Source organism: Schistocerca serialis, chromosome 4 (assembly GCF_023864345.2).
Source record: "Schistocerca serialis cubense isolate TAMUIC-IGC-003099 chromosome 4, iqSchSeri2.2, whole genome shotgun sequence".
Classification (NCBI taxonomy): domain Eukaryota; kingdom Metazoa; phylum Arthropoda; class Insecta; order Orthoptera; family Acrididae; genus Schistocerca; species Schistocerca serialis.
The window spans coordinates 417,058,948-417,071,363 of record NC_064641.1 but is presented as its reverse complement, the minus strand read 5'-3'; the positions used below and the strand labels follow the sequence as shown (position 1 = coordinate 417,071,363).

The following is a 12,416-nucleotide window of genomic DNA, read 5'->3' as shown; positions in this document are numbered from 1 at the left end:
CCAGGGGAAGGCATTATTACTTTATTCTTGAGTCGTGCCCTGATGCTTGGAATGAATGTGTAAACACGTCTACCTGTCTCAGAGTGATCCCACTCCTCTTGCCATAAATTTAGTAGCTGATTTTTAATTGCTCTGATGCTAGTGAGGGGTGCGCCCATTATATCTCGAACACGCTCGATATTATGTTTCTGCAGCCAATATATTGCCGCATGTTGGCGAATTATCAAATCCAATGGACACAACCCCCATCACCACCAGCAGAGCATCTGTGGGACCAGTTCCGAAAGCGCCTACACATCTTACAAGCACATTTCTCTGAACCTGTATGACCGCCATCGCTGGCTTCACCAAGGTTAGCCTGTGGGCCCACACACTTGCACCATACCCAACTATAGGTGCTAACAAAGAATTATGATACATTCGCAGTGCTTTCTGCGGCAGGTGAAAACGCCGCTGCCCTATGGTTATGAGTTTATTGAACAAGGCCAACGCCTTTGCAGCAGTCTGCTTAATGTGCTCACCAAAGTTCCAGTATTCATCAAGATAGACTCCTAAGTATCTTGCAGATCTTTGTCTGGAGACTATAACGTCATTTATTCGGACTGTTGGGTCTCTATTAAGCTTGCCCTTCAGCAACATGTACAATGATTTCCTAGGTGCCACTTTCAATTTAGATCTATTGCACCAATTCTGCAACAGCCCAACGGCTACTCTGACACGTTCTTCAATTACATGTATACTATTCCCCTCCACAAGTATGACGAGGTCGTCCGCATAGGCCACAACACCCAAGACTGAAGCATCCCCCTGCAAGATGTTCAGCAGCGGTTCCATAGTTATATCCCAGAAAACTGGGCCTAATACAGATCCCTGGGGACAACCCCGGGATATTTGCTTGGATACTACAGCACCGGAAGCCGTGATCCTTGCCAGTCTATCATTACAGTAGGCCTCCAGACATCGATACAGCGGCCCAGGGCACTCCATCTCGCGCAAGCGTGAGAAGAGCGCTGGGCACCATAGGTTGTCGAAGGCCCCTGAAATATCCACCATGACGCCCAGAACATACTTCGCACGAGCCGAGTGGACAGTTCGAGACACCTCATTGATCGCATCCCTTGTGGAGCGACCCCTTCGGAATCCGAACTGCCGATCACTCATGCCATGCAAAGCCCTATGGCTCAAGAGTCTGTCAGTGAGCAACTTTTCAAAGGTTTTGCCCAACACGTCTAAGAGACAAATTGGTCGATATGACTTGGGCGACTGTGGATCCTTATCAGAACCCTTCTTGATGACCACCACTTCTGCAATTTTCCATCTTCTTGGATACTTCCCCAGTTGTAAACATGTATTGTAGATTTTGGCTAGGTCTGGAGCAGGCTGAGGGGCTAAAAACTGTAGTATTTCTACTGGCACCCCATCGGGACCAGGCGCCTTCTTCCTGGCAAAAGTATGGAGCGCTGCGACCACCTCCTCAGACGAGAAAGGGTACACATGTGCTTCATTTCCATATGGCTCAAATAAAGCAGTCCGTGTTGCCCACTGCTCCACAGTGTCCTCCTCGACGACATCGTCCGGCAACAAGACCTTCATCAGGGCTCTTGCTGTATCTTCCCATGTCGTTGTACACTGTCCATCTTCCAACCGCAGAGTAGACAGCATCGTGGGGGCTCTGATTTTTTCTCTTACAAGTTTGTATGGAACCTCCCAGGGGTCCAATCCCAGCTGCTCATTCACAAAGTTCTGCCACGACTGCCGTCTTGCACGTTGCACAGAATCCTGGTATCGGGCCTTGAGGCGACGATAGATCCTTAGATGGTACTGTCTCTCTTCTTGTATGAAACTCCTCTGGTAGTTGCTCCTTGCCCGTCTGACAGATCGCTTGAGCTCAGTCAGCTCAGGGGACCACGGAGTAGCCTGTTTGCAAACAAACCTTGCCACCCGAGGGACGGACGCTGCAATAGCCGCCGCAACAGATGCGACCAATGCGTCCACCACCTCATCCACATTGTGTATCTCAACGTCTAGTCCCAGCCCTGGAGGACGAAACACCTGTGCCTGCCGGTTCCAGTTCGTCTTTTGATAATTATAACGCTCCGCCCAGTCCCCAAGATCTTCTTCAATCACCATATAGTAATCAAAAAATGTACAGCTATGATCACTAATTGTGAGATTACTCACAACTCTCCAATTTCTGATCTGCGGTGCTGCGCTTTGAGTTGCAAGTGTAACATCTATGATAGAAAAAGCACCCGCTCTTCCTGAATAGGTAGGCAGGTTGCCAGGTTGATTTATAACGTCAAGCTGCATCTGCATTATAAGATTCTCCAGCTCAGCTCCCCGCTCATCTTGCTCAACACTAAACCACAATGGGGACTTTGCATTAGCGTCCATACACACAATGACCGGCTTTCCTTGTAACCTTCTTAGAATCCAGTCCAGCTGGTTAAGAAACCCAATGATATGTTGTCTAAATTGACAGTATACATTGACAAAATATAACAAGTGCGACATCAGATTAAGGTGGACAACAATTACATGATCATTGCAAAATTGTGTAAGCACAGTTGTTTTAATACATTTGTTCAAAACGACAACCGCACTCATGGGATTCTCACCAGAGAACACCACTTGCGCAGTTGCAGGAAATCCAGGAATCCGACCAGCACAGGAGGCAGGTTCTTGAATTACTAATATATCCAATAAATTGTCTTCCGCGATTTTTCTAAGCTCTTGCGTAACCAAGTGGCTACGCATTGCATTAATTTGCAGTACCTTAAACACCCCATAAACCAGGGGGATAAAAGACATGCAGGCGGCTGGCGGGCCATGGCTTCGAGAGGTCTACAACATTTCTGCCGTACATCTTTACCATGTCTTATATATATATATATATATATATATATATATATATATATATATATATATATATATATATATTCGAGATCAAATTTACGGCCTCGCCTAGCAAATACCTGCTCCACCAATTCCTTTAATTCATCAGGTTGCGATGGAAGGTTTGCCGCATGCAAACTTATGCAATCCATGTCCTCCAAGGCTGGATACGTGATATCTTCACCATTACTATGTCCAGTTCTCACAAGCTGCCTCAGTGCAATTGTTAACAATGCCGGCTCCTCGAGCCTGTTTAATCGCAACTTGCGTTCAAAGTCATCGTACACCCCTCCTGTACCAACTGTATTATAAGAAATTCCCTCACCATTCAGCTTTACATTATTTACAGTATTCAGCTTTACATTATTTACAGTATTCTCATCTAAACTACTACTACCACCACCACCACCTCTATTATCTTCAGTAGGGACTTCACTCGCATCTTCTTGAATCGACATCTGCAGGTCTTGCTTCACAGGCTCCTCCAACTTGGTACTCGACAGTCGACAAGTTAGCCGACCGGCCGCCGTCTCCAAGTCGACATCTGTCTGGATGCCGACGTCGACCATCGATCCTCCAGTGGTGTCCCGAACCTCGTCCGGGCTGTACAGCGAACCTGTGGACAGAGCCTTACTAATAAACTTGCCCCATTCCGCGTCCCTTTTCATTTTACTTGGTGATTTCTTTTTCGGCGCCTTAAGGGTCGCCATAGTCGGCCCTTTGTATTATTCTATCAAGGAACATCCGGTAGGTGGGGCAGTCTTTGGGTCCGCCACACTTCCTTCCTCTCTTTTTACATGGTATACAAATGGAGGCTTTGTCCTTATTAGGACAGGCCTTCCTTTCGTGACCCGCCTGCCCACAATGGGCACACAAGGCATGTTCTTCGTGACAATACTTGTTTGTATGATTCAGATCTTGACATTTGGTGCACCACGGCACCGCCAAATAGTCCTTTATATTTAATGCAGAGTAACCGACATATAATCTGCCTATTCTGATAAGAGGTTTCCATAATTCAGGTGAGACCTCCACTACGTGATGCACTGTGACTTTTTCTCTTGGTCCAACTTTAAACCTTAGTCTAAACTGGGTGTCAAACTCTTCCCTCGTCAATATCGCGTCAATATTCTGTACATATATAGCATCCATCAAGCTGTCTGCATTCATATATGATGGAACATCATAAAGGCACATTAAAGGCCTTCGCCTCCTTGGCGGTTCGCACTTGACCTTGTCAGCAAGCTGAGGGTTTGTCATGATCCGGTGACTGTCCTCCGGAGTTGCTGTCTCCACAATCAAAACATTTTTCGCGGTTCTTGCAGTATTAATTTTAATTTTATCCCGTTTTGGATCAATGCATTTTTCAAATGCAGTCTTGCCTGCCCAGATGTCCTCCCCATCTTTCGGCTTGATAAACACTGTTGGTACGGTTTTCTTAATATTTTCCTGAATGGTTTCTTTTGCCATCGGCGCCTTAACCACAGGGGTACTTGCAACCGCGGCATATGATTTAACAACTGGTGACTGATTTCTGAGGCGTTCGTTCTCTTTCTGTAATTCCATCAGTCTACCTTCTAATTGGGAATGGGCCATCGCCCACCTGGCAACACAATCCCGAATATTATTAATCGCCACGTTACTGATCTTTCCATTCTTAACACTGGAATCTAATAAACTCAGAAAACGAGCATGACGCTCGGCTACAGATAAATCTTCATCGCGCACTGATTCAACCTCGAGCGCATGATCACTCTCGACTAGTTCGGCCATAATGACAGATGAAGAGAGTGAAAAAATGAAGGCCTGTCTCTTTCCCTGGACCGGCCTCTCTGGCATGGGGGGAGGCTAAATGCAGCTCGCTCACCGGTCCCGCCCCTTGACCAAGAGCTTTCAACAACAGAGCTGCTAGGTTTAGCGCGCCTTGGGAACAGCGTACTAGTCCTCTTCGAATGCTGCATCATCGAAGTTTTCTCCCGCTCCCTTACCGGCGAATGCCACCCGCATTCCGGGAGAGCGGATTCACCTCCGTCCTTCGCCCCCTACTAGGCCGAGTTTCCACCAAAAGGCTAAAGACCCAGTCCTACTCAGGTGCCGGGCCAGTCCCCCAGACATTCGGGGGTCTCGACCCATCTAACCAAACCGGGGATGTGTCACCACGCCCCGGCTTGGCGGATCATCCCCGGAATTCCAGGGGCAAGGCGGGTGACCTTCGCCGACTTGGGCCAGGATCCCGCCGCGACAAATCCAGCTCCGGAACCGGCGTACAAGATGTTCAGCACGCCGTCGCACCGCTGCCCTTCGGTCGCCCGAAAGCTTAACAGCTGCACCGCGAGAAGGCGGGCAGGGGCACTTGGGAAGGAGAGGCTAAGATGTTCGAGTCGCATCCTTCCCCTGCTGCCTATTCCCAACCATGAGCCCACAAAAATTGGGGCACACAGCATGAGACAGCCGCAGCTAGTAGATAGGGACAGCGAGAATCTCGTTAATCCATTCATGCGCGTCACTAATTAGATGACGAGGCATTTGGCTATACATAAGTACACTAGTACAGTAAAGATGGTGTGTTACACCGCCAATGTCCACCACCGAGGTGGGGACTTACAGGGCGGACACAAACTTATGCATATCAAAGAAAAGAACACAAATAAACAAAGACAAAATAAAGAAAGAACAAAGGAACAAAGACGGATTATTCCTCCTGTGGATAGGCCCCAGGAGTCAAGGCGAACAGAATATCCAGCCACCTACCCGACGCTGACTCGTTCCATCATCCTAGGAGCCGTCATACGCTCGTAGATTCTGTAACTCCTGCAGTAGCTCTGCAGTACACGGGTGCTCAGTACTGCCAGTTCTCGGGGTCGGAAGCCTATGGCGGCGAGGTCCCTCGCCGACGCTGGAGACTATACACCCCTCCAGTTCAACGTCGCGGTGGACACAGTCACCTCCTCAACGTCACGGTGCAGGTTGGAGATGGCATGCTGAATGGACGGCGTGTCGTAGTAGGCCGCATTCTGGGAGTGACACCAGTCGAGCCGGAGATGGTATCCGACTATCTGGGCGACGATCACGCGGGCGATGCCGTCTTTGACCGCCACCACGTCAGGCTTGCGGATGCCCTCAGGTGTTCGGAGGTGGGGCTCTACGGAGATTTTGAAGCCCCTCTGCACGAGTCCACGGGCGACATAACGCACGATCGCGTCATGGCGCTTGACCGGGACCCGTGCGTCCTGAAGGAAGCCTGTAGTACGTGGTTGGCGGTCTCCACGGCCTGGCAGCCCGCACGGCATCTGGTGTCCGCCTCCCGCCCGCGACTGCGCCGTGCCTTCGTGGGGAAGGCGTTAATGCGGGTGCGGAGGGCGTCGATGTATTCACGCCCAGATAGCAGGCGACTGGTGTCGGCGACCCACTGATGTTGGCCCTTGACGGCGGCAGAAGATGACAGCGCCGCACCGTCAATGGCGATGTGTAGGCGCGCCGCCCACATTTCCCCAACCTGCGTTGACGACTTGAGGAGGTGGCCCTCCCACGTCAAGTGTCGCTCCAGCACCTCGATCTCACACTGCACCTCATCCAGGCCTGCACCGTCGCAGGCTGGCCCTATCTTCTTCAACGCCAGGAGACGGGACCGACGGAGCGTTGGGCCCATCCAACGGCAAGATGGGATGCCGAGGCCCCCCTGGGCAACAGGAGCGTGGAAGTATCCCAGGGGGGTGTCCGCCGGAAGGCGGAACCATCTCCTGACGGCGGCTCTGACGGTGATGTCCGCCGATTTCAAGGCACCCACCCAGGTGCGGCTGATGGCCAGCCCATGGTACAGGCCAGGGAGAAGTACGTTGGTGAGGGGGTGGAGGCGCTGTTGCGGCTTCAGCGGAGCTCGGGAGATGACGTCAAGCTGCTCCACCAGGTGGCATCGTGGATTGAAGACACAGCGACCCGCTGTGAAGAATTGCAGCCCCAGGTACCGGATGGTTTCACCCACACGCAGGGGAGGCATGGTGGTGTTGCCTGCCTTGAAGGTGACATCGCCGTCCACCTTCACCTTCTTCTCGCGCCCTGACGCGACTAAGGCGAGGGTGAAACACTTCCGAGCGTTGATCTGCAGCCCCAGATGTGCGAGAGCTGCGGTAGCTGCATCGATGAGGGACTGCAAGCCCCTCAGGGTCGATGCAAATAGCAAGACGTCATCTGCAAAGGCCGCAGCGTTGACTCTGCGTCCAAGTATCCGAGCTCCGATGTGGGAGGGCAGTTGGCCTAAAACGTAGTCCACCGCAAAGTTGAACAGGAGGGGGGAGAGCGGATCGCCCTGGCGAACGCCCCGTGATGGCTGCACAGACATGCCCACGCTGGCGCCGCCCGCTATCACTGTCGTGCTGCCCTCGTAGCACCGCACGACATATTCGATAAAGCAATCCGGCAGGCCATGCGCCCTCAGCACGGGGCGAAGGGCAGTATGATCCACCGAGTCGAATGCTTTAGATACGTTGATCGATGACACAAAGACAGAGCGGCAGGAGCGAAGTGCGTCGGCGAGAGCAGTATCTAAGATGAAAGTGTTTTCCAACATCCCATCCCGGGGGATGAATGCCCGCTGACGTTCGTCTGCAGCACATGCACGGATCAGGCACGACGCGAGAACCTTGTGAAAGGTCCGCGCCACCACCGAGCAGACCGTAATAGGGCGAAAGTCAGCAGGGGATGTTGGTGCAGCCGTTTTCGGGAGAAGGGACGTCCGCGTGCGAAGCAGGCGTTCCGAAAGGGCGCGGGCCAGAAGGAAGAGATTCATCACTTTCACCAGGACTTCGTGCGGCAGGCGCCGCAGCTCCGCTGGAGTAAGGCCGTCCGGCCCAGCTGCTGATCCCCTGGGCGGCAAGGCGGCGGCGACCTCCTCATGTATGACCGGCCCCCATAGGCACTCAAGAGCGACAGGCTCCGAGTGTGGGAGGAGGCGGTCATGAATGAAGCCCGCGGTCGAGATGGGCTTCTTGGTGAAGAGATCCGCCCAGAAGTCCAGCAGACCAGGGATGGGAGGTGGCGGCTGGAGCAGGGTGCCATCCAAGAGGCCGCGCACGCAACGTGCACGCGACCTTCGGAAGGCATCCAGCGTTCTCCCGTATTCCCAGCGGCGCCGCTTGCGCTTCTGCAACGGCGGCGCGGCAGGCGGCCGCTTAGATGGTTGGCACAGCCGCTGTGTCCTGGTGTTCGATCTCTCCCCTCCGGACCCGACCGACGCAAGGGCAAACGGGAGCATGCCCAGGATGACATCGGACGGCGTGCCCCGCCCCAGACCAATAACTCGATCTAGAACAGAGAAACGCTGGGCGGAAGCAGGTAGCCCCGCCAGTTGCTCCCAGATGGCGGCGTCAGTCGGCCCATCCGGCGGCGGCCAGGTGGTGTCGGTCGCGAAGTCCTCAGCTGCGTCGTCGGACGGCACAGCGGCATCGCCCGCATCAGGCAGCGATCTCGCCGCTCCCTGGCGGGACGCCGGCTCTTCCCCCTGACCGATCTCAAGCGCCTCCATGAATTGGCGGACAAGCTGCTTGTGGGCAGCTTTCCGCCGTTGGCACTTGATTGCCTCGAGCGTTCGGTCGGGGAACATCCTGATCAGCTCTTGGTTGACAAAGAAGAACCGTGCGTCCCTCTCAAGGAACAGTTCGGCCTCTGCCTTGGCGAGCGACAGGACTTATTCCTCGGTCCACCTCGCGCGATGCCACTCCGTGACGATCTCCGCGTTGGCGGCCGGTAGATGTTGGCGGCGGCGATGGACCCCGAGACCGTTCTTGGTCGTGAAGCTGCGGTGACACTCACTGCAGGCGTAAACAGCTGCAACAGTTACAGAATCTATCGCACGGCCGGTTGGTCGGCTAGGTGCTGAGGAATCTGGGGTGGCACCATCAGTGGAAGAGCCACCACTTGTGTTATCTTTAGTGCTGCCCACAACTTAAAAGGGATAATGCAAGGGCTGGTAACCCACCCAAGCCCCTGGTGCGATCTTCCACTCTGCGAAAATCAGCGGGCCCACATGAAGGGAAGAAAACTGCAGGAGAGGAGAGGCTAAGAGGGCTAGTTACTCCCGCCGTTTACCTGCGCTCACTTGAATTGGTTCACGTTGACATTCAGAGCACTGGGCAGCAATCACATTGCGTCAACACCCGCTAGGGCCATCGCAATGCTTTGTTTTAATTAGACAGTCGGATTCCTCTAGTCCGTGCCAGTACTGAGTTGATCATTGAATGGCGGCCGAAGAGAATCCGCGCACCCGCGCGCCCCCGGAGGAGCACACTAAGGCGGACGCGGTCTCCCAGCAAGGAAGATCCGTGGGAGGCCAAGGCACGGGACCGAGCTCGGATCCTGCACGCAGGTTGAAGCACCGGGGCGTGAACGCCGCGCAGGCGCGCGCATCCTGCACCGCCGGGCAGCACGATGCCGACCAACGGCGAGAGCAGACCACGCCCGCGCTAAACGCCCGCACTTACCGGCACCCCTACGGCACTCACCTCGCCCAGGCCCGGCACGTTAGCGCTGACCCACTTCCCGACCAAGCTCGACACGCCCCGATCCTCAGAGCCAATCCTTATCCCGAAGTTACAGATCCAGTTTGCCGACTTCCCTTACCTACATTATTCTATCGACTAGAGGCTCTTCACCTTGGAGACCTGCTGCGGATATGGGTACGAACCGGCGCGACACCTCCACGTGGCCCTCTCCCGGATTTTCAAGGTCCGGGGGGAAGATCGGGACACCGCCGCAACTGCGGTGCTCTTCTCGTTCGAAACCCTATCTCCCTGCTAGAGGATTCCAGGAAACTCGAACGCTCATGCAGAAAAGAAAACTCTTCCCTGATCTTCCGACGGCGTCTCCGGGTACTTTTGGGTTACACCAACGAGCATCTCTAAAAGAGGGGCCCGACTTGTATCGGTTCTGCTGCCGGGGTCCGGAATATGAACTGGATTCCCTTTCGCCCAACGGGGGCCAGCACAAAATGCATCATGCTATGACGGCCCCCATCAACATCGGATTTCTCCTAGGGCTTAGGATCGACTGACTCGTGTGCAACGGCTGTTCACACGAAACGCTTCTCCGCGTCAGCCCTCCACGGCCTCGCTGGAGTATTTGCTACTACCACCAAGATCTGCACCGACGGCGGCTCCAGGCAGGCTCATGCCCAGACCCTTCTGCGCCCACCGCCGCGACCCTCCACTTGGCACCCCGATTCGAGTCGTTTGCTCGCGGCTTCAGCATATCAAGCAAGCCGGAGATCTCACCCATTTAAAGTTTGAGAATAGGTTGAGGTCGTTTCGGCCCCAAGGCCTCTAATCATTCGCTTTACCGGACGAGACTCGTACGAGCACCAGCTATCCTGAGGGAAACTTCGGAGGGAACCAGCTACTAGATGGTACGATTAGTCTTTCGCCCCTATACCCAGCTCCGACGATCGATTTGCACGTCAGAATTGCTACGGACCTCCATCAGGGTTTCGCCTGACTTCGTCCTGGCCAGGCATAGTTCACCATCTTGCGGGTCCCAACGTGTACGCTCTAGGTGCGCCTCACCTCGCAATGAGGACGAGACGCCCCGGGAGTGCGGAGGCCGCCACCCCGTGAAGGGTGGGGAAGCCCCATCCTCCCACGGCCCGCGCAAGGCGAGACCTTCACTTTCATTACGCCTTTAGGTTTCGTACAGCCCAATGACTCGCGCACATGTTAGACTCCTTGGTCCGTGTTTCAAGACGAGTCGTGAAATTGTCCAAAGCTGAAGCACCGCTGACGGGAGCGATTATTTCGCCCGAGAGCATCCCGAGCCAACAGCGGCGCGGGTCCTGGGCCGGGCCAGGTAGGTTCGTCATCCGGGAAGAACCGCGCGCGCTTGCCGGGAGCCCGAGCGCCCAAAGGGGCGAATCGACTCCTCCAGATATACCGCCGGGCAGCCAGCCAGGACACCGGGGCTCTGCCCAACAGACGCGAACCGAGGCCCGCGGAAGGACAGGCTGCGCACCCGGGCTGTAGGCCGGCACCCAGCGGGTCGCGACGTCCTACTAGGGGAGAAGTGGGGCCCACCGCACACCGGAACGGCCCCACCCCGCGGCGAGTGCCAAGGCAACCGGACACGACCCCGCCGCGGATTGCTCCGCGCGGGCGGCCGGCCCCATCAGCCGAGGGCGGATGCCAGGGGCCGGTTGGGGGTCAATCTCACCCGTTCGACCTTTCGGACTTCTCACGTTTACCCCAGAACGGTTTCACGTACTTTTGAACTCTCTCTTCAAAGTTCTTTTAACTTTCCCTTACGGTACTTGTTCGCTATCGGTCTCGTGGTCATATTTAGTCTCAGATGGAGTTTACCACCCACTTGGAGCTGCACTCTCAAGCAACCCGACTCGAAGGAGAGGTCCCGCCGACGCTCGCACCGGCCGCTACGGGCCTGGCACCCTCTACAGGCCGTGGCCTCATTCAAGTTGGACTTGGGCTCGGCGCGAGGCGTCGGGGTAGTGGACCCTCCCAAACACCACATGCCACGACAGGCGGCAGCCTGCGGGGTTCGGTGCTGGACTCTTCCCTGTTCGCTCGCCGCTACTGGGGGAATCCTTGTTAGTTTCTTTTCCTCCGCTTAGTAATATGCTTAAATTCAGCGGGTAGTCTCGCCTGCTCTGAGGTCGTTGTACGAGGTGTCGCACGCCACACCGCCAGCCGGCTGTGCACGCTACCGAGTAAGTACCGGTATGCGAACCGCCAGGCGACGGGCGCGCATCGCACATTTAAGGAGACGCGGCCGGCCCCACAGGCGGCCACGACACTCCCAGGTCTGCGAAGCGGGGCAAACGCCGCGCGCTTCAGTATACGTAGCCGACCCTCAGCCAGACGTGGCCCGGGAACGGAATCCATGCACCGCAATGTGCGTTCGAAACGTCGATGTTCATGTGTCCTGCAGTTCACATGTCGACGCGCAATTTGCTGCGTTCTTCATCGACCCACGAGCGGAGTGATCCACCGTCCTGGGTGATCTTTTCATAGTTTCCACTGTCTCTTTCAAGACAGCTGCTTAGGCGGGACTGAGGCGTGTGACGGCCCCTGTTCCAGCGTTCAGTGTCCAACGGCCTCACGGCCGATGGGCGTCGTACGACTCCACACCGGAGCGGACAGGCACTCGGGTGAAAGTCATTCGAAACCGGCGCCAGGCGCCAGGTGCCGCAGGCCAGCCGCTCCAGCGCTTCAGCGCTCGTACCACACAACATTGCCGTTAGTTTTGAGACGAACGCGTGGTTCCGCACGCGGCGCATGGCTACTGCGAGCCGTACAGGTAGCGTGTTGCGCGACACGACACGCACATCGAAAGACATGCAATCTAGTCGGTAATGATCCTTCCGCACGTTCACCTATGGAAACCTTGTTACGACTTTTACTTTCTCTATATGATCAAGTTTGGTCATCTTTCCGGTAGCATCGGCAGGGACGTAATCAACGCGAGCTTATGACTCACACTTACTGGGAATTCCTCGTTCATGGGGAACATTTGCAAGCCCCAAT

At 55.0% G+C, this 12,416-nt stretch overlaps 1 pseudogene; it reads right to left on the bottom strand.

Moving 5' to 3' along the window:
- Positions 1–11,736: 11,736 nt before the first annotated feature.
- LOC126476493 (5.8S ribosomal RNA) lies at positions 11,737–11,891 on the bottom strand (annotated as a pseudogene).
- Between the last annotated feature and the right edge of the window lie 525 nt (positions 11,892–12,416).